Genomic DNA, 23956 nt, shown 5'->3' with positions numbered 1-23956 from the left:
CGCAGGATGCAGCAGCACATAAGGATGGGGACGCAGGATGCAGCAGCGCATGACAGGATGGGGACGCAGGATGCAGCAGCACATAAGGATGGGGACGCAGGATGCAGCAGCGCATGACAGGATGGGGACGCATGATGGAGCAGCGCATGACAGGATGGGGACGCAGGATGGAGCAGCACATAAGGATGGGGACGCAAGATGGAGCAGCACATAAGGATGGGGACGCAGGATGGAGCAGCACATAAGGATGGGGACGCAGGATGGAGCAGCACATAACAGTATGGGGACGCAGGATGGAGCAGGACATAAGGATGGGGACGCAGGATGGAGCAGCACATAAGGATGGGGACGCAGGATGGAGCAGCACATAAGGATGGGGACGCAGGATGGAGCAGCACATAACAGTATGGGGACGCAGGATGGAGCAGCACATAAGGATGGGGACGCAGGATGGAGCAGCACATAAGGATGGGGACGCAGGATGCAGCAGCACATAAGGATGGGGACGCAGGATGCAGCAGCACATAAGGATGGGGACGCAGGATGCAGCAGCACATAAGGATGGGGACGCAGGATGCAGCAGCGCATGACAGGATGGGGACGCAGGATGCAGCAGCACATAAGGATGGGGACGCAGGATGCGGCAGCGCATGACAGGATGGGGACGCATGATGGAGCAGCGCATGACAGGATGGGGACGCAGGATGGAGCAGCACATGACAGGATGGGGACGCAGGATGGGAGCAGCGCATCACAGGATGGGAGCAGCGCATCACAGGATGGAGACGCAGGATGGGAGCAGCGCATGACAGGATGGGGACGCAGGATGGGAGCAGCGCATGACAGGAAAGGGAACGCAGGATGGAGCAGCGCATGACAGGATGGGGACGCAGGATGGAGCAGCACATGACAGGATGGGGACGCAGGATGGAGCAGCACATGACAGGATGGGGACGCAGGATGGAGCAGCACATACCATGATGGAGACAATATACCAATATAAATGCTCGCCACCCGGGCGTAGAACGGGTTCAATAGCTAGTTATATATATAGATGAACACTAGCATTATAAAGTGCAGGATTCTTACTGAAGCTAAATCCTTTTTTTTTCTCGCAATAGTAGCAGGCCTCAATGTGGAAATGGCCAGTACAGTAGCTAGGGATATAAAATTAGAAATTACAAAGTACTACATTTAGCAAAGGAAATGTTAAAAAATAAAATCATTAAAATATTATTTTACTTTGTAGTCAGGATACTGTAGTTCAGTGGCAGCTCTCAGCTGTCCTTCAATACACTATTGCAGTAGTTCCAGGAAATGAAGTAACTTCATTTGAAGACTCAAAAATATATACTTTTTTGACCAAACAGTAAAAAAATTAATAACTAAACCCAAACAAAAAAAACGCACTCATGTTGCTGCAATCAACTTGCATTGAAGTCTATGGTAAATGAGTTGTGTACTAGTTGTGATTAGTAACAGAAAATCCAACACATTTGGAAACAGTTGCATCTCTGAGTCTCATGAGGTCGCAGATCGCAATGTGACATCATAGGAAACTATTAGATGCGATGGCACTAATATCACCATGTAGCCTTAGCCTTATCCATGTGTCTATTTTAACATCAGCATTATTTTTCAAAAGTTTATATTTTCACATTTCCAGAACCTATTTTGTTAGGAATTCATTTATATTTGTTATATTCATTATATATGTTGGCGCTATAGAAATAAAATTATTATTATTTGATGTCAGCTTGAGAGTATATACTTCATAAAACGTCCAAATAAGACCCCATTTTAAAAAAGTTTCACCCCTCAAAGTATTAAAAACCTCATTCTAGATGTTTGTTAATCCTTGTTAACTAACTCAAAGTAGAAAAAAACTTGAAAAATGAAATTTCTTCAACTAAAATGTTGACTTCCAATTTTTCATTTTCACAATGAGTAATAGGAGAAAATAGACCCCACACTTTGTTATTCAATGTCTTCTGAATCTGGCAATTTTTGATATGTGGTCAAAAACTACTGTTTGGGAACCTAGGAGAGCGCAGAAAGGAAGAAGTGCTAATTGACTTTTGGATCATAATTTTGGCTGCAATGGACTGTGGATACAATGTCGCATTTACAGAACCCCTGAGGTGCCAAATCAGAAGAATCCCCCAAAAATGACCTCACTTTACAAACTAAAAACTTAATCTAAGGGAGCATTTAGAATTTTTTTTCACTAAAAATGTTTCTTTACTCAAAAATTAGTAATGCAATTTCGCCTAAGTAATCTAATATCCCATATACACCATCCCTTGTAAGTAAGCTAATATCCCATATATCATTCCCATCCCTTATAAGTAAGCTAATATCCCATATATCCCATCCCTTGTAAGTAAGCTAATATCCCGTATGTCCCATCCCTTATAAGTAAGCTAATATCCATATATCCCATCCTTTATAAATAAGCTAATATCCCATATATCCAATTCCTTATAAGTAAGCTAATATCCATATATCCCATCCTTTATAAATAAGCTAATATCCCATATATCCCATTCCTTATAAGTAAGCTAATATCCCATATACCCCATCCCTTATAAATAAGCTAATATCCCATATATCCCATCCCTTATAAGTAAGCTAATATTCCATATATCCGATCCCTTATAAATAAGCTAATATCCCATATACCCCATCCCTTATAAATAAGCTAATATCCCATATACCCCATCCCTTATAAATAAGCTAATATCCCATATATCCCATCCCTTATAAGTAAGCTAGCTAATATCCCATATATCCCATCCCTTATAAATAAGCTAATATCCCATATACCCCATTCCTTATAAGTAAGCTAATATCCCATATATCCCATCCCTTATAAGTAAGCTAGCTAATATCCCATATATCCCATCCCTTATAAATAAGCTAATATCCCATGTACCCCATTCCTTATAAATAAGCTAATATCCCATATATCCCATCCCTTATAAATAAGCTAATATCCCATATATCCCATCTCTTATAAATAAGCTAATATCCCATATACCCCATCTTCTATATATACAATTGTCTAAGGGTTTTTCCGTCTGTCTGTCTTTCTGTCTGTCTGTCTGTCTTTCTGTCTGTCTGCCCTGGAAATCCCGGCTCTCTGATTGGTCGAGGCTGCCAGGCCTCGAGCAATCAGAGACCGGCACAGCATCGACGTAGAAATCCCGCGTCTCTGATTGGTCGAGGCCGCCAGGCCTCGACCAATCAGCAACGGGCACAGCGACGATGATGTCATAAAGGACGTAGACATCTCACGTTTCTGATTCAGCGACGGGCACAGTATCGACGTAGATGTCATAATGGTTGCCATGGCGACGATGATGTCATAAAGGTTGCCTCGACCAATCAGCGACGGGCACAGTGTGCTGCGAATTCTGGAATCATCATTGTCCATATACTACAGGGACATGCATATTCTAGAATACCCGATGCGTTAGAATCGGGCCACAATCTAGTCTATATATATCATTGTCTAAGGGTTTTTCCGTCTGTCTTTCTGTCTGTCTGTCCTGGAAATCCCGCGTCTCTGATTCGGCCTCGACCAATCAGCGACGGGCACAGCATGGCGACGATGATGTCATAAAGGTTGCCTCGACCAATCAGCGATGGGCACAGTCTGCCGCGAATTCGCCTCGACCAATCAGCGATGGGCACAGTATCGACGTAGATGTCATAATGGTTGCCATGGCGACGATGATGTCATAAAGGTTGCCTCGACCAATCAGCGACGGGCACAGTCTGCCGCGAATTCTGGAATCATCATTGTCCATATACTACGGGGACATGCATATTCTAGAACAGGGGTCCCCAACTCCAGTCCTCAAGGCCCACCAACATGTCATGTTTTCAGGATTTCCTTAGTCTTGCCCAGGTAATAATTGCATCACCTGTGCAATGCAAAGGAAATCCTGAAAACATGACCTGTTGGTGGGCCTTGAGGACTGGAGTTGGGGACCCCTGTTCTAGAATACCCGATGCGTTAGAATTGGGCCACAATCTAGTTCCTTATAAATAAGCTAATATCCCAATAGAAACTTCTATTTGGGCATACTGCAGAGCACAATACGGAAAGAGAATCATTCTGAACTGCAGATTTTGCTGGAATAGTTTGTGTTTACTTTGTCACAGTAACAGAGACCTTAAGGTGCCAGAACATAAAAAACTCCCCAAAATTGACCCCAGTTGACAAAATACATGCCTGAAGGAACTGATTTAGTAGTATAATGAGATAGTAAAGGAATATTCACTGGAAAGAAGTCCTGAATATTCTGCAATATCTCACTAGGAAGAAGTAATCTGAACTAAACTACATGCAATATGCTCCTCAGTATATGGAAGTTTTATCAAACTAAAATAGCCCCGCATCAGCGCAATGAGGTAGGTTCTGTACAGCGTCCCAAAACACCTGTATATGGGCTACTGAGTATCCCTTTGCCGTTCACCCAAAAATATCCCTTAATTGTCAGTGTATGGTATGCAATGTTTTGGTTGAGCATTATGGGCTCTATTTTTTTTTTAACACTGATGTATACCTGGATATTTTTTAATAGTTCATGAAAAAACTGCAGAATCATGACTCATGGGTTAATGGAAGATTGAGCAACGTGTCACACATCCGCAAGAAGCATGGCAGAAATTGAGTCCTTTTTCAGCAAAATGATAATTTCCAAGGGGCTTTGGCCACCATGGTCACTGAATCTGACACCACCAGACTTCTCCCTTATTTTCTGCATGCCATTGTAAGGCTTATAGGGGTTGTCCAGTCAAAACCAATAAGTCTGCAGTCACTCTGTGCGACTTCAGACTTATGAATCCGTTCAGTGCATGCGCTGCGTGGATTCACCAATTTCAGACCGAGGACTGAAGGGTATGTATCAGTTATAGTGGGCAGTGGGCACGGCTTCGCCCCATACTCTTGTATTGTTGTAGTGATGCAGACAACCATAGTGACTGCAGACTTATTCGTTTTGACTGGACAACTCGTTTAAGCACCTGAACTGGGAGATCAAGACCACCATTCATTTTTAATAATCTTTCATACAATCTGGTTTAGGGGTCATTATTGTGGTACCTTGTACACTGATGAGTGTTGCTATTTCCATGTAATGTAATCAAGGTACACACCGCTTGGCCTTATACTTGACTATCAACATGATCTTGTTATATCACTCTTTCTGAGTAGTTGCTCAGTTAGCGACCTAGGGAGGCAATCTAATTGCAGACAAATGAAAGCGGTTAGAAAAAAATCAAGTCAATTGAAAACTTGCTCATCTTCATGTTTTCTCTCTAATTAAAGCAATTTAATAACTTGAGCATACCCCTGTAAATCCTGTAAGTTGTGAAATTGGGGGCATCCATGGATCGGACTCGGACTTGTATTTTAGATGCTTGATTTGGGCATGGTGTCACATGCTGATGTACCTCACAAAAGAGAAACTTGAAGAGTGGAATGCTGATATAGGGGTGGACTCCTTGTCCACCAATAAACACAACATTTTCCACTCCTAGGTCATGGGATTAAGCTGTGGTGTCTATCCCTTGGTAAACATGCGGGTGCACTTTGAGGTACTCTTGCACAGTTTATACATTTTTATGGCCATGTGGTAAATTGGAGAGTTTTAAGATATCCCCACTCCAATACTACTACATTATCCCCACTCCAAGACTACTACGCTAGCCTTATATAGAGAGAGCGCAAAGCCTCAAAACTTCATTATTTCCACCAGATAGACAGGGGTCTAATTACTTCATGATGTAGTGGGGGTCTGAGCTAAAATCAGCTGACAAAAAAAATCTAATTGGACTCTGAAATTTACAAAATCCTCATAGAAAAAGACTTTGAAAAAGTAAACTTCTGTGTGGCCTACAGTATCAAATTGGATTCCTGAGCTGCCCAAAAAATTAGGAATCTGAAGCTCATCATTACTATAGAACAAAAACTGTAATAATAATAAATAATAATAATAATAATCTTTATATAGTGCCAACATATTCTGCAGCGCTTTACAGTTTAACAGTTTCCAACACAACAGTCATAAGTAACAACGTTAACAATTCAATAATTAAAGCGAAATAAAACGACCCTGCTCGTGAAAGCTTACAATCTACAATGAGGTGGGGAAATACAAAGTACAGGTGTGTATTTACAATGATGTATTTACAATGATGGTCCAGCAATCTTCAGGGGGTGGGGGATAGATGGAGATAATGAATGGGCTACACACACACACAAACATAAAATGACTTTGATTACTGAATGTGATAGGCCGCTCTGAACCAATGTGTTTTGAGCGAGCGCCTAAAACTATGCAAATTGTGGATGGCCCTAATAACTTGGGGTAGAGCATTCCAGAGGATTGGTGCAGCACGGGAGAAGTCTTGGAGTCGGGAGTGGGAGGTACGGATTAGTGCAGAGGTTAGTCGAAAGTCATTTGCAGAGAGCGCAGCGGTCGGTTAGGCCGATAGACTGAAATGAGGGAGGAGAAGTTAGGGGGTGCCGCACTGCGGAGAGCTTTGTGGGTGAGAGCAAGTACTTTGAATTGTATCCTGTAATGAATGAGCAGCCAGTGTAACGACAAACAACATTTGCAAAAAAAAGAAAGTCTGTAGCTGTCTAAAAATTAACTAACCCTAAAAAAATCAATTCTAATTATACTATTTATAGTCAGTGAGTTTTATCAGATGTTATTGGTGTCCGCTATGTAACAAATCTTCAGCTGACTTATTTTTGTCTGTTTTTGGTGTCCTGTCCTATGCAGCACAGAACTGTAAATATGATTGCATGTGAAAGTCTAAAATATCCTTTACAGATAACCCCCCCTCCCTTCATTGTTTGGAAACATTGCAAAAAGTTCATGTTGCGTTTTCTTTTCAAAAATTGTCAATCGGCCAAAGCCAGGTCACGCCTGGAGTATGAGTGTCCGACGAATCAAAGCTTAATGCAACAAGACTGCAGGTAGATAACCATTTTGGCAAGTTACCTCTTCCACAACCGTTTCTGTGCTTAGGTTACTAAATCACATAAACTGAACTACACAGTGTTTATAGAGGGCCAGGTGCAAGCGGCGTAATCTTATCTGCCATTTGTTTTAGGCAGCTGCAACTGTTGTTATCTGTTAATAAGTTACTATATTCCGTTTTAATGTTTGATTTTTGTATTTTCTTTGACATATATCTTTCTAGAGAGATATATTAATAATTTGCAAGTTGACATTATTTGCTCCAGCTAACTGTAGATATGTGCAACCTCTGGGGTAGCATCAAATCTCTGTATAGGAGCATATGCTCTAATTATTTGAACTATTCTCTTTTTATTACAACTCTGTCGGTTACAGTACATTTTACTGAACTTGTCACTGATAAAACCATATGTTTCCTTATGCCACAGAAAATGCCCTTAAAATGATATGTCCTATATGTTACAAGAAATTAGATATTATGAACTTTATTACCTTGTAAATGTTTATGTTAAGAAAAATAAGTAATAAAGAGAACTAAAATCATAGCTTTAGACACTGAACCATTAATTTCCTATTTTTTCAGCAATACACTACATAAATAAAAGTATTGGGAGTGTGATGAGTCTGTTGCCTGCCTGAGAGCGTTACCTGCCTGATTGCATTGTGCCAGACTAAATTTGTAGGTGAAAGGCTAATGCTATGGGTTGTTTTTCAGGTATTGGTTTAAGCCCCTTAATCCCAGTGGTGGAGGGGAATCTTAATGCTTTGGCATACCAAGACATTTTGGACAACTGTATGTTTCTAACACTGTGGGGACAATTTGGGGCAGGTCCTTTCATGTTCCAGCATGACTGTGCTCCAGTGCACATAGCAAGGTTCATAAAGTCATGATTGAGTTACTTTTAAGTGGAAGAACTTTATTGGCCTACACAGAGCCTTAAAGGGAACCTGTCAGCGGGATTGTGCACAGTAACCTACACACACTGTCAGGTCAGCGCCATTATACTGATTAAAATGATACCTTGCTTGATGAAATCCATCTTGTGGTTGTTTAATCTTTATTTTCAGTTTTTGAGCAAGTACAAAAAAAATTTGAAAATTGCGCCCGCCGCATCTGTCCTGTGCAGTAGCAGCTATCGCTGTGTATAGAGATCCGATAGCTGCAATTGCGCAAGTGTCGGCAGCATCATCTTGCTGGAGAAGAAAAAAAAATTCCTCCTCCAAGATGGCACCGCCTGCGCAGTAGCAGCTATCGGAGATCTCCTTTGGAATGAATTACAACTGAGACTAAGATCCAGATCCTTTCATCCAACATTAACCCCTTAGTGACATAGCCAATTTGTTACTTAATGACCAAGCCAATTTTTACAATTCTGACCACTGCTACTTTATGAGGTTATAGCTCAAGAACGCTTCAACGTATTCCACTGATTCTAAGATTGTATTTTCGTGACATATTGTACTTCATGTTAGTGGTAAAATTTCTTCGATATATAGTTGTGCTCAAAAGCTTACATACCCCGGCAGATTTTTTTTCTTTCTTGGCCTTTTTTTCAGAGAATATGAATGGTAACACTAAAGCTTTTTCTCCACTCATAGTTACTGGTTGGGTGAAGCCATTTATTGTCAAACTACTGTGTTTTCTCATTTTAAATCATAATGACAACTCAAAACATCCAAATGACCCTAATCAAAAGTTCACATACCCCATTTCTTAATACTGTGTATTGCCCCCTCTGACATCAATGACAGCTTGAAGACTTTTGTGGTAGTTGTGGATTAGGTTCTTTATTTTCTCAGATGGTAAAGATGCACACTCTTCTTGGCAAAAAGCCTCCAGTTCCTGTAAATTCCTGGGCTGCCGAGCATGAACTGCGTGCTTGAGATCTCCCCAGAGTGGCTCAATGAGATTTAAGTCAGGAGACTGAGATGGCCACTCCAGAACCTTCACTTTGTTCTGCTGTAGCCAGTGACAGGTCGACTTGGCCTTGTGTTTTGGATCGTTGTCATGTTTGAACATCCAAGTACGTCCCATGCACAGCTTCTGGGGTGATGATTGCAAATTTGCCTCCAGTATTTGCTGATAACGTACTGCATTCATCTTTCCTTCAACATTGACCAAGTTTCATGTACCTTTGTAGCTCACACATCCACAAAACATCAGTGATCCACCTCTGTGCTTTAAAGTAGGAATGGCATTCCTTTCATCATAGGCCTTGTTGACCTCTCTCCAAAGGTAACGTTTATGGTTGTGCCCAAAAAGTTCAATTTTGGTCTCATCACTCCAAATTACCTTGTTCCAGAAGTTTTGAGGCTTGTCTCTGTGCTATTTTGCATATTGTATTCAAGATACTTTGTGGCATTTGCGCAGTAATGGCTTTCTTCTGGTGACTTGATCATGCAGACCATTTTTCTTCAAGTGCCTCCTTACTGTGTATCTTGAAACAGCCACATCACTAGTTTTCAGAGAGTACAGTATTTCAGCTGTTAATTGTGAGTTCTTCTTTGCATCCCGAACAATTTTTTTGACAAAATTTTTGTTGGTCTATCTGACCGTGGTTTTGTTTTCACAGAGCCCCTGATTTTCCATTTGTTAATCACAGTTTGAACGCTGCTGACTGGCATTATCAATTCCTTGGATATCTTTTTGTATCCCTTTGCTGTTTTATAAAGTTCAACTACCTTTTTCAGTAGATCCATTGACAATTCTTTTGCTTTCCCCATGACTCACAATCCAGAAACATCAGTGGCTAAATGAAAGATGCAAGACTCTGGATCTCAGAAACTCGCTCAGCTTTTATGCACACACAATAATTACAAGCAAACAGGTCACAGGTGAGGATTTTACCTTTAGTAGCCATTCAAACCCCAAAAAAGCATGTGGGAGAGTGGCGCAAGGTGCCAAGAGCCTACTGGTTCTGCTGCGAATTGAACAATTACCACAAAAAATTGTAGAAAACCAAAAATAATTTCTTGCATATATGTATATATGTGTATATAAACATATATATATAAATTTGTGCTGAATATAGCCGATAAAATGAAAGATGGTAAGTAATCAGAAAACCTTTGGAAGGACCCACCTAAATAAATGTTAGTACAGGTACTTAGACCTAATGGTGAAGACGCAAATGTAGTTTAGCAGTTAGTAGCTAGCATATGAGCCCATAGTGAACAGTACGTATGGTTTAAAATAGCTCAGTTCTTACCCCAATGTTGAAGCCGTGGGAGGAGGAAATAGATGATCCACAGCGGTGTAGATGGGATAAAGAAAGTAAAATCGTACCGGATGGCTGCCCCGGCCGGTGGCAGCGTATCCTTCCGGAACTAACAGCGTGCGGCGGGATCCAAACAGATAGGCGCCTCACAATGTGCGAGCAGTGAGAGCAACACGTATGAAGGACCTGTGTAACGTAGTAGGTAACGTGACCGCGTGCGTGACTAGAAGGAGTGTACGGATAGTGGTATGGACCATAAACCAACGCGTTTCGAAGACGTCTATCTCCTTCCTCAGGGAACTCAGCCATTCAAACCCATTTGTGTCAAATTCTGTGCATGTTATCAGGCCAAAATCACTAGGGTACATGAATTTTTGATCAGGGTCATTTGGATATTTTTAGTTGTCATTATGATTTAAAAAGAGAAAACACAGTAGCTTGACAATAAATGCCTTCACCCAACCACTAACCATGAGTGGAGAAAAAGTTTTGGTGTTATCATTCATATTCTCTAAACTTTTGAGCACAACTGAAACTTGCTTTTATTTATGAAAAAAAAGCGAAATTTGGCAAAAAAAAATTAAATTGTGTAATTTTCAAACTTTTAATTTTTGTACCCTTAAATCAGAGACTGGTGTCACACAAAATAGTTAATAAATAACATTTCCGATATAAAGATGCTGATTAATTTACAATTCAAAGACCTGCATGCCCACATATGTGGTATGGGGAGGTTGATTTTGCTTTCAGATTCCCACTAAGTTTTTAAGTTTTAGTTACAGATGTCTTTAGGTTTTGTCATCTAAGGGTGTAGTATATCCCTTTATAGTATGTAGTTGATTTATCCCAGCTTTGTTATACTTTGTGACAGCTGCTCAGCATAAAATAAATGACTGTTATTATAGTACCATTTTGCAGTGTTAAATAGTGACCTTGTTAAATTTAATTCTATTATCTTTCAATAGACAAGAATGCAAATGAAATAGCTCTGTGGAATGCCGTGTTTTCATGCGAAAGAAATACACACGAATGACGTGTAATTCAAGTGGCTGCAGACAGCACGGGTCACTGCAATCGGAGTGCTATTCAATAACGTTCCAGCAAAATTTCACTACAAATCCAACCACTTCATATTGAGAGTTACACATTAATTCTTTTACTTTGTGCGTTTTAATGTGATGGGTTCAGACAGCAGTCTCTTTCACTAGATATGCCTCGGCGTAGTCAAAACTTTAATGACAGTCCTGAGATGTAAATGGGATGGAATTGTCAGCATAATTGGCTAAAAGCATGCAACATCCTTTGCTTTCAGCTTAAAACAACAATTGAGAAAACATACCAACATTAACAGAAAGGAACAGAAGGAAAAGAGGACACTGATATATGTCAACTGTTCTTACTGTAATGATTTCCTAAATCAAATACAACTGTTCAAACCTACTGTCCTATTTTGCCTTCATTTGGCATATGGGATGACAAGAATAGAATGACTTCTGTACTGTAGCCCATATGATCAAATGCATAAACTGTGATCTTATTCTAATTATAAACTGCAAATCTTGACATTTGTCAAGATGCAGGTAATAATATCTCCAGAATAGATTCAATTCACTTGAGAAATAAAGTCATTTTGCCTATGCATCATTATTACCATCAGTACATTTATGCATGATCTAAAGCAAGCATTTACGACATATTGACATATTGAGGACCCTTTTTATCACATGAATAAATATGAATATTGATGTACTTTAAAAAAAATGTTCTTTCATACTGCAGTAAACATTAAAAAGGTGCTACATTTTTTTAGTCTTCTAGAGTGAAAAACATGAGTTGATTGACAAATAAGTTATCATGATTAGCCGCTTGTCAAAAAATAGGAAAAACAATAATAAATAAAATGTATACCGTATGTATGTTTTTGTCATGCACTAAAATGTCCTGTGCAAGTGTTCATATTATTCTGATTCTCAGAAAAATATTGGTTTTTTTTACATAAATTGTATCCACAGTGAACACTAAGACCCCCCTAGTCATCACACAGCTTTCCTGTTTTCTCCAGAATTATAGAATAAATATTGATCAAAAATGTTGTAATACCGTAATTGCTTAAATTATTGCCAAATTTTTGTGCTACTCCGATGGATGATCTGTGAGTTTCCAAATTTTGATCCTTTAACTGAACTCAATCACAGGGCAGTCAGGCACACTGACACTTGTCAAAATGTATAGCAATGGCTGAAGTATATAAAAAGTTTTCATATTATTATTACTGAATGGTCCTCCATGCATATTCAGTACCAACTAAAAGACATAAGCCTATGTATGTTAGGTGTCGAGTTCCCACTGCTGCACAGGGGGAATCTCGAATCATGTCTGCTGCGGTCTCCCATTCTCCTCCAGCCGCAGTGGAACCTGCTCAACGGAGACGTCGGTCCCAGCGTCTGGCTCAGCCTGATACTGTGTGAACGGTTACTGTTGCCTTTCCAGGCTCTGCCCTTGTAGCCAGCACAGGTCAGCGACGAGCAGGCTTTTCTGGGACGAAGTCCTGCTTTTCACGCACTAGGCATGCCCAGGGGAGGACCTCTCATTGGAGGTCGGGGGTCACACGCTCAGGCCCTGTTGCAGCTCCTATTGGTCCACCAGGAAGGTCCTGTAGAGCTGCATCTATAAAAGGTTTGCCTGGCCGCATGGCCATGCGCTAGTATCAAATGTGTTTGGCTTATGCCAGTGGATACTATACCACTCTATACTTATGTGGTTTGAGGCTGTAGCTTTGAGACTGTACACTTAGGCAGGCAGCTTGCGTCAGTGGGGGCAAATAGCCTTGGCTTAGCATCTGGTTCCTTCATGTGTGCGGATAGCACAGAAGAGTTCCAGAGCAAGCACAACCCTTAGTTAGGGTAATAGTTTTGTGTACAGCGCGACTCTGTGAGTCAACAGAGATCACTTCCAGTTCACACGGGGTGAAGCTCAACCCACGTGTGAGCTCAGAGGTTATCAGCCGTTACTTTGCAGCAGATATCTCTGCTCGGTGGACCCCGGGCTGCGAACGCACCTTGTAGCTTCCTATCTATACTCGGTGCGTTCCGCTAGCCCTAACAATGTATAGTCTATCACCACAACATTTCATTCCACTCTGCCTTGTGTTATGATGGCACTGTACCCTAATAATAGGGATTAGGACGAAAAAAAAGTTGTTTTCAGGGAGAATAGTTGAGACCTGGGGAAAATAAATCAAGCAAATAGAAGGAATAATATAGAGTAATTACTATTCTATATACAGTAGTCTATATGAACCTCCAAGAGCCAATTCTAACCAGTGGTGTCGGACATCTGACGGCTTGTTCAGTGTAAGTCAGTCTTCTGGGCCTGGTGAATGTTCTGATGCCACTAAATATGACGGGGCTCTTTTCACACTGTGTAGCCGTATACAATATTTTTTCTGTTTGCAGAAAGCTGTGGACAAATGTATTAAATTGATAAATGGCCCTCGTTCACCAGATGAAACAAAGTCTTCTTGACCTCAATCTAAATTGCTATACTTTTTGGTTTCTGGGGCTTTTCTTCTAACAATAGACCTAGTTCATAAAATGGCTTTAAAAACAAACACACATCATGGTTTATGATTTTCTTAACATGGGAACCCCTGAATGGTGGATGTTACTAATATAAGACAGGAGACAAATAAGCTTTACAGAATTGTGTTTTCTACAAGGAATACTTTCACCCAATTGAATGCTGTGCAAATGCTATGCTGTGCCTGGTTGGTAAAATTTGTTTGATAATGGCCACTTACAACTGCCTGCTGGTCTATAACTCCACCAACACCTTTTGGGATACTCTAGATATGATCCTAAAAGCTTGCATGTGTGGATACCTGCATTAATACCACTTTGATCAACAGAGGAATGATTTTGTTTTGTTGATACTATTTGTTTAAATATGCATGCAGGCATAATGAAGTAGTTAAAGGGTATCTGTCACCAGGTTTTTACCACATAATCTGAAAGCAGCATATTGTAGCGACAGACCCTAATTCCAGTGATATGTCACTTACTGGGCTGCTCGCTGTACTTGATAAAATCACTGTTTTATCATCAGGAGATGATCACTATGGGACTTTTAAACCTGCTGCCATGTAGTCCATGTAGATCTATACAATCACACCCCACCATTGATTGTCAGGTTTCTGCCTATGCACAGTGTATGCACAAAGCAGCCAATCAGTGGTGTGGGTGGGGTTATGCAAAGCTCAGCATTCAGAGAACTGGTAGAGCTGCACCAAGTATAACAATGATTTTATCAAAACTCCAGCAATCAGCTCAGTAAGTGATACATTGATAAAATCGGCATCTCTGCCCCTACATCATGCTGCTCTCAGAGGGGCAGGGCCATATTTAGAGTTTCTGCTGCCCTAGGCACTCTTAGTGCTGCCTCCCCCTTTGGTGAGTATGACACTATCGGCAGTGACTTTGGCAAAAATCACTGATGTGAAAGTCGCCTTTTGCAGCAGATCTGGCAGTTTTCCCGCATCTGCCGTGTAACGGATCACTTACGGCAACACTGCGTTCAGCCTCATTCATTCCCTATGGGACTTGCGGACATTTGCGGCACTTGCGGTTTTGTGCGATCTTGCAAATGAGGTACTTGCAGCAATGGAAAAAAACGCTGTTAGCAGTGTTTTTTTGTCTCACCGCAAGTGCAAAACCGCAAGTGCCGCACATGTCCGCAAGTAGCCATCACTACCTGTCCCTGCACCATGCTAGCTCATCCTTAACCATCCCTCTCTTACCTAAAACTACACTGGAAAGCTTTAGAAAAACAATTTATTAACTGACATCCCTCTGATAATGAGGGCTCCAGGCTATGGCGTAGACTAGGACAGGCAGTCTCCGGGTCTCCATTCTCTCTCTGTGCACACCCTCAGTCCCTGCCTCACTGCCTGTGCACAGACATCACTCCACCGGACCCGGTAATCGCCGCTCGCAGTAGCATACCGGCAGAGGTGTATGTCGGTTTTCTGGCACCTGGGCAAGAATTCATTTTGGTGCCCCCCCACCCACCCACCCAGCACACATGCAATTTTCGCACTTAGTCATGTACCGACGAGCTTCTCTTCCTAATACTCTCAATGTTCAGTGAAAAACAGAGAGAAGCAGGAGAGAAGCTCGTTGTCACAGAACCATAAGTGTGAAAGTTGCATGTGAGTGAAGTGTCCATGTGATGACTACTGGAACCTGCAGAGCTGAATCCTAACATCGCAGGCTTCTGAATTCTCACAATGCATCCACTGCACACTTTTAGGATTCTCCCTTGCCGGTGGACAGTCATATCCGCACAAGCATGTGATTTGTATACTTCTGACCACATTCCGACTAGACGTTCCCGACCTCGCTCAGTTCATTTTCATTGAGAGAGGCCACACATGTCTAGTCAGCATGTGACCGCATGTATGTAAATCGCTGGCAGTGCAGTGTGCACTGTGAGAAGTCAGAAGTCTGCAGTCACAAAGAATGACTGCAGACTCATTACAAACCTGAACATCCCCTTTAATGCTCCTAACATAAATAAAACATGAGAGTTAGTTAGTATCACAAATAACATTTACATCCAGGTACCTGATAGATGATGTCGCCTCTGGAGCCGTTCTCCTTCTTTTCTTCATCTTGTCCAGACCCCATGATGAGTTTTCTCATCCACAGCCGTCTCTGCAGACTTCCATCTTCTCCGTTCTTTTGCAGAAAATCTCCACATGATGCCCTTAAGGATGTAAGTGTCATTATAATGCTCCTGAATAAAAAATTGTGCCTTACTATATTGTCTGCACAAAACATGACCCCCACACTGTCCCTCTTATGGTACACGCTCTTTACACTGACCTCTCCTTTCCATACCGGCCCCCTCTTCACACTGTCCACTCACACTGTGTCCCCCTTATAGGACCCAGTATTTATACTGTACTCTCTCATCACACTCCCTCTCCTTGGTATACTGTCCGCTCCTGGCTGTGCCCTGACACTGTCCCCCATGCTACGAACCCACTACTCAGTTTCTATTCTGTGCTCACTCACTTTTCTCCCCCATACTGTCTCATCACACTATTCCCCTCCCTCCTCATACTGTCTCCTCTCACTTCCCTCCTGTTCACCATAGTGTCTCCACATATATTTACCCCCTTGCTTTCTATACTGCCTGTGCACCTGACTCTCCATACTGTGTCTGTACACATCCCATCACCCTCACTCCCCGTAATCTGTCCACATACATTTTTCACATCGCTACTCATACTGTGCCCGCATACATTCCCCCGCTCGCTCCCCATACTGTCTGCACCCATCCCCGTACTGTTTCCTCATACATCCTCCCCATTGCCCATACATGCCCCCCATTCCCCCGTACTGTTTCCTCATACATGCCCCCCATTGCCTAGTACTGTTTCCTCATACATGCCCCCTATTCTCCCATACTGTTTCTTCATACATGCCCCCATTCCCCAGTACTGTTTCCTCATACATGCCCCCCATTCCCCCATACTGTTTCCCCATCTCCCCCTTTGCTCTTCATTTTGTCTCCTCAAATATCCCCCTACACATTAAATCCCCCATCCCCACTCCAATTCTCCCCACACATAATAAATCCCCCTATCCTCACTCAAATTGTCCCCACACATAATAAATTCCCTCATCCCCACTCAAACTAACCACACACATAATAAATCCCCCCATCCCCACTCAAATTGTTCCCCCCTCCCATCTTGCATGAATGGCTCAGCTTCCCCCCCTTGTATGAATGGCTCAGCTTTCCTCCCCCTTGTATGAATGGCTCAGCTTCCCCCCCTTGTATGAATGGCCCAGCTTTCCCCCCTTGTATAAATGGCTCAGCTCTCCCCCCCTTGTATGAATGGCCCAGTTTCCCCCCCCCCTTGTATGAATGGCTCAGTTTCCTCCCCCTTGTATGAATGGTTCAGCTCTTCCCCCTTGTATGAATGGCTCAGTTTCCTCCCCTTTATATGAATGGCTCAGCTTCCCCCTTTGTATGAATGGCCTAGCTTCCCCCCATGTATGAATGGCTCAGTTTCCTTCCCCTTGTATGAATGGCCAAGCTTTCGTCCCCCCTTGTATGAATGGCTCAGTTTCCTTCCCCTTGTATGAATGGCTCAGCTCTCTCCCCCTTGTATGAATGGCTCAGCTTTCCCCGGCTCCTGCTCCCATCTTGCACGCATGGCTCGCTCCCCCATCCTCCCTCCGCCCTCCTTCATCCTCCCCTGTTGTGAATTCTGTGGTCAAGCTCCCTCCTGTGGTCATGAGTGGTACTTTGGCTGGTTCTGTCCATGAGCTTCATCTGGTGGATGTGAGTGGGGCTGCGGCTTCTGAGTTTCCTTCCTCAGGTAACGAGGTTAGGTCGTTAGGTGCTGCTCTATTTAACTCCACCTAGTTCTTTGTTCCTTGCCTCCAGTCAATGTTCCAGCATTGGTCTTGCTCTCTCCTGGATCGTCTTGTGGCCTGTCTGCCCTGCATAAGCTAAGTTCTGCTTGTGTTACTTTTGTTTGCTATTTTTTCTGTCCAGCTTGCTATTTTGGTTTTTCTTGCTTGCTGGAAGCTCTGGGACGCAGAGGAAGCACCTCCATGCCGTTAGTCGGTACGGAGGGTCTTTTTGCGCCCTCTGCGTGGTTGTTTGTAGGTGTTTGTGCTGACCGCAAAGCTATCTTTACTATCCTCGGTCTATTCAGTAAGTCGGGCCTCACTTTGCTAATACCTATTTCATCTCTGTGTTTGTATTTTCATCTTTGCTCACAGTCATTATATGTGGGGGGCTGCCTTTTCCTTTGGGGAATTTCTCTGAAGCAAGGTAGGCTTATTTTTCTATCTTCAGGGCTAGCTAGTTTCGCAGGCTGTGCCCGAGGCGCCTAGGTCTGGTCAGGAGCGCTCCACGGCTTCCTCTAGTGTGGTGTGATAGGATTAGGGATTGCGGTCAGCAGAGTTCCCACGTCTCAGAGCTCGTCCTATGTTATTCGTAACTATCAGGTCACTTTGTGTGCTCTTAACCACCAGGTCCATTGTGTTTCTGAATCACCAGTTCATAACACTCCCCCCGTCCTCTCTGGCTGTCATACTCACCCTTCCACAACGTGCCGAACCCAGCTGTGTCCCAGCGCGGCAGCTTATTCCTGCGTGAGCGGTCACGTGGTACCGCTCATTAAGGCGATGAATATGCGTCCATATTCATTACTTTAATGAGTGGTACCACGTGACCGCTCACACAGGACGAGCTGCAGGCGCTGAGACCAGGCATCGCTGGAGTAGGTGAGTATGACGTCCTCAAGCGGTGGGGTTGGGGGGGTTGTGAGGTGGGAGGCAGGTGGGCGCAAGCGGAGAGGAGACCCCGGACTTAAATTAAAAAAAAAAAACGGATAGAATAAAAAACTTGCTCAGGTGCTGCCCCCCGCATCGTCCCGCCCTAGGCACATGCCCTTAAGTGCCTAGTGGCAAATACGGCCCTGCAGAGGGGGTAGGAAAAATCTGGTGACAAATTCCCTTTATAGGGTGTGTCTAGTCCCTTTAAGTGCTTTATCAAAAGCTTACCATCAAAATACCAAACTGAGGAATTTATTAGTCCACTGCTTCTTCCATGCCATCACAATCACTGGTCATACTGGTGACCTTCATGTAGGGATCACTTGTCCTCACATCAGTGTTGAACCCTGATGAACAAAAACCATCGGGTTATCCGAGAAGTGATGGCATGAAATTGGTAAAATGAGTGTTACTCAGTTTGTTGTTATATCATATTGCAAGTAGAGATGAGCAAACGTGCTAGGATAACGTCTCATCTGAGCACCATCGGGTGTTATCCGAGCACCTGGGAGTGCACGTATATTATGTTCGAGGCCCTGCGGCTACATGATTTGTTGCGGTAGACAGCCTGAACACACGTGGGGATTGCCTGTTTGTTAGGTAATCCCCACATGTGCTGAGGCTGTCTATCACCCGCAAGTTATGCAGCCGCAGGGACTCGAGCATAATATATGAGCACGGCCAGATGTTCGGATAGCACCAGAGCGTCCTCGGATAAGACATTATCCGAGCACATTCGCTCATCAATTATTTCAAGCTTTTGGAAATTAAACCAAAAACATTTCAATGATCTGGATACCATGAAATCCATCAAGTAGCTGACTGTAAATTCTTGGTTATGTTTTTAGATGCTATTTCTTATAATATTGTGTTTCAGCCAGGACTACCATATCTCAATTGAAAGCTATTTTTAATATATTTTTATCTGGTAATTTATTCATACAAGTTTTTATGATCTTCTGTTGTAAACAGCAGTATGTAAGACTTCAAACATACAAAAAATCTAATGTAAAGCTCTATAATATTAAATATGTAACATTGTCAATAAACTTTTGATACTTAATGCCAAGAATAGTCCAGTTTGCTTTACTATTGAGTCTTGTAAAAACTAATATAATAATGTAAATCTGATGGAAAGCTTGGAAAGCTGACACATCAATAAAAAGTTAATAGGATCCTTTTTACAGGATATCTGTTATGGCTCTGTTAACCGAAGGTATAATGCTGATATGAACAGAACATGAAAGAGATTTGTTCACCACATTTATAGAATGGAGGTCAATAGAAAGGCCCATACCTCACCATATTATGGCTAATGAAGCTCTAGTACACCGCATTCCAAATTTGTATTCAAATGCTATTTTTCTTAATTTTTTTATTATTTTATTTTTAATTAATGCTGGATCTTGCCTGCCTATTAAACTTGTAGTCTTATAGCCCTGGAGAGGTATGTGTGATAAATATTAGGTTTAGGCTCCCATAAAAGAAAGGTCACCTTACCGTGGTTGAAGCATGCATGTGAAGTGGCCAATTTATGCTCTAAGTTCCTTGGTTTTTGTAAGTGTATTCTGTATATCAGTAATGCAGTTAAAATCTCATATATTCAATGATTGCATACATCTTCATGCTTTCAGAGTGCTGCTGTATTCTCTTCTTTGTATATTATGCAGTCATAGCAGCTTTCACCTGTTCACACTATCCGTGTTCTGTTCGGAGGTACTGATCAGTTTTTTGCAACTTCCTTGTTGATGTCGCCACCTTGTTGGGACATGGTGGCCATCCACCAACCATCCACTACTCCACCCATCTGGGCCACTCAGGATTGCACGTCACTCATCAGTAAACAAGACTATTTTAAAATTAGTCTTCATATTTGTCTGGGCTCACTGTAATTTCTGGTTGTAAGCACTATTTAGGGGTGACTGAATAGTGGGTTTATGCACAACTACACCATGTGTTTTGCGTGACTTCAGATGCACCAGCGGCGTCATATACTGGTTTGCTGCTTTGCAATGGTATTTTAGCAGCTGCTCTCTTAACCCAATAAATTCGTCTGGCAGAAACCTTCCTCATTATGCCTTTATCTGCACAAACCAGTCTGTGCTCTGTGTCAGCCACAAATTTCTTCACAATACGATGATCAGGCTTATGTTTTCTTTAAATATCTAATGTATTCATACCTTACCCAAGGCATTGCACTATTTAAAGTTTTCTGCGGCAAAGAGATCCTTCTTTCACATATTGCTTGAAACCTAGGACCATCTTAATAACGTGGAACCTCCTTCTTAAGTAGTTTTCCTTTTAATTGGGCTCATCTGGCAAACAAATGATCACAGTTATTTGAGATTGATTTTGGTGATCCAAAGAACCCTGAGACACAATACCATCTATAAGTTTAATTGTAAAACAAAAAGTTACATCTTTATGACACTTAAATCTAATTTACATAATAATTTGGAACGTGGTGTAAAAGAAGATTTAGAGGTCATGCTGTAGTCTGTTGGTAATGACTGTGTATAACTTGCATCAGAAAGTATTTATTATTAAGCAGCGTATTTAATCCTCTTATCATCAGATAGCAGAAACATCTTTATGCAAAGCTATTATGCTAACACTGTTAAACACTGTTCTGTCTTTATTTAGTATGAATTATTACACATTTATGTAGAAATAAATAGCATCTGTGATAATCTTGTAGGATAATCTTGCTTTTATTTTATGAATCCTATCCTACATAATGATCTGCAAGCAAAAAGCAATATTGGACAACAGAAGTGTGTAAACAATATACAGTACATTATAAAGGAAGATTTGTAAGGTACCACGCTTGTAAGATAAGAGTCCACGGGAGGATAAAACCGAAGGGTGCCATGTCTCTGGCTGGTGTAGTACAGTGGCAGTAAAAAATGGAGGGTAAAAAACGGCAATTCCAGGGGGTGAATGAAAGCAATGTCTTTATTATTCAAGCTATAAAAACAACATACAAGAATAAAAAACGGACCCATTTCTAGCATCTTGCACGCCCTTAATCATAGTAACAATGCATACTACAGCACACTATGATTAACCCCTTACTGACATCGGACGGTATAGTACGTCCGATGTCAGCTCCCCTGCTTTGATGCAGGGCTCCGCGGTGAGCCCACATCAAAGCAGGGACATGTCAGCTGTTTTGAACAGCTGACATGTGCCCGCAATAGCGGCGGGTGAAATTGCGATTCACCCGCCGCTATTAACTAGTGAAATGCCGCTGTCAAACGCAGACAGCGGCATTTAACTACCGTATCCGGCCGGGCAGCCGGAAATGACGTCATCGCCGACCCCCGTCATATGATCGGGGGTCAGCGATGCTTCTCCATTGTAACCATAGTGGTCCTTGAGACCTCTATGGTTACTGATCGCCGGTCGGCGCTCACAGCACACCTGATTTTCTACTACATAGCAGCGAACAGCAGATCGCTGCTATGTAGCAGAGGCGATCGTGCTGTGCCTGCTTCTAGCCTCTCATGGAGGCTATTGAAGCATGGCAAAAGTAAAAAAAAAAAAGTTAAAAAAAATGTGAAAAAAATAAAAAAATATAAAAGTTTAAAACACCCCCCTTTCGCCCCAATCAAAATAAATCAATAAAAAAAAAATCAAATCTCCCATATTTGGTATCGCCACGTTCAGAATCGCCCGATCTATCAATAAAAAAAAGCATTAACCTGATCGCTAAACGGCGTAACGAGAAAAAAAATCGAAATGCCAGAATTACGTTTTTTTGGTCGCCGCGACATTGCATTAGAATGCAATAACGGGCGATCAAAAGCACGTATCTGCACTGAATTGGAATCATTAAAAACTCCAGCTCGGCATGCAAAAAAATAAGACCTCAACCGACCCCAGATCATGAAAAATGGAGACGCTATGAGTATCGGAAAATGGCGCAATTTTTTTTTTTTTTTTTTAGCAAAGTTTGGAATTTTTTTCACCACTTAGGTAAAAAATAACCTAGTCATGTTAGGTGTCTATGAACTCGTAATGACCTGGAGAATTATAATGGCAGGTCAGTTTTAGCATTTAGTGAACCTAGCAAAAAAGCCAAGCAAAAAACAAGTGTGGGATTGCACTTTTTTTGCAATTTCACCGCACTTGGAATTTTTTTCCCATTTTCTAGTCCACGACATGGTAAAACCAATGATGTCGTTCAAAATACAACTCATCCCTCAAAAAATAAGCCCTCACATGGCCAAATTGACGGAAAAATAAAAAAGTTATGGCTCTGGGAAGGAGGTGAGTCAAAAACGAACACGGAAAAATGAAAAATCCCACGGTCATGAAGGGGTTAAGGATGTGTAAGTCACCAGAAATGCATCAGTTGTTTAGCCTTTGACTCCATTTCATATAGTGTATCGATCAACTTACAATAACTTGAAACTTTTTTTTTATTTTTTAAACGTGAAACTAGACTAAAATACATTGTCCTACAAGAAAAGTAAAAAGTTAACATGGTCATTGGGTTCATATATAACAATACAGTATACACAATAGAATTGTCATTATGAAAATGCAAGATTATGTTAGTAATTTTTTTGGCTTCTAGTGATGTTAACAGAGGAGGTAGATCTTTTTAATGTTCCTACTGTTCAGATTACTGCCATACCTACAGTTAATTGAAATCTTAGATCTGTTTCTTGGGTCATTAGAAGCTGAGCGCTTTCTTTCCAGAGATAGAAGGTGGAATTGGAGATTTGTGAAATTGACTGTTTCATTACTTGGATACCCTATATTAAAAGAGAAAGCATTGACAATCATATCAGGTAACAGTATCTCTTCCCCTACAAAATGCATACGATTTCACTACATTTTCAAGAGATAGTTTACAGAAAGCTTATACTTACATTCTGACTTTTCAATGGTTTATAATATCAGAAAGCAAAATGCATTTAAAAGACCAAGGAGCCATGACGGCAATAAGTTAGTATTATGTTACTTAAAAAGTATTAGGCCTCTTTCACACTTCCATTTTTTACAATCAGTCACAATCCATCAAAATGTTGAAAAGATGGATCCTATGCAGATTGTTAAAAACTGAAGCACTGGATCCATTTTTTGATGGATCCGTCGAGGCAGTTGTTTCCAGAATTTAAGGCTATGTGCACACGTTGTGTATTCGTCTTTGTTGCCTTTTTTCGCTGTGAAAACGCATGCACAACACAACCCATGTTAAAAATAATTTAAAAAATTAAAAATCGTGATATTCTTACCTTCTGGCGTCCCTTGCAGCCTTCCCGATGCTTGCGATGCTCCCGGCAGCTCCCGTTCCCAGTGATGCCTTGTGAGACAATGACCTGTGATGACATACCTCTACGTCATCAGGTTATTGTCGCAAGGCATCACT

This window comes from Ranitomeya imitator, chromosome 6 (assembly GCF_032444005.1).
Source record: "Ranitomeya imitator isolate aRanImi1 chromosome 6, aRanImi1.pri, whole genome shotgun sequence".
Classification (NCBI taxonomy): Eukaryota; Metazoa; Chordata; class Amphibia; order Anura; family Dendrobatidae; genus Ranitomeya; species Ranitomeya imitator.
The sequence above is the reverse complement of the archived record's forward strand: the minus strand, read 5'-3'. Positions refer to the sequence as shown.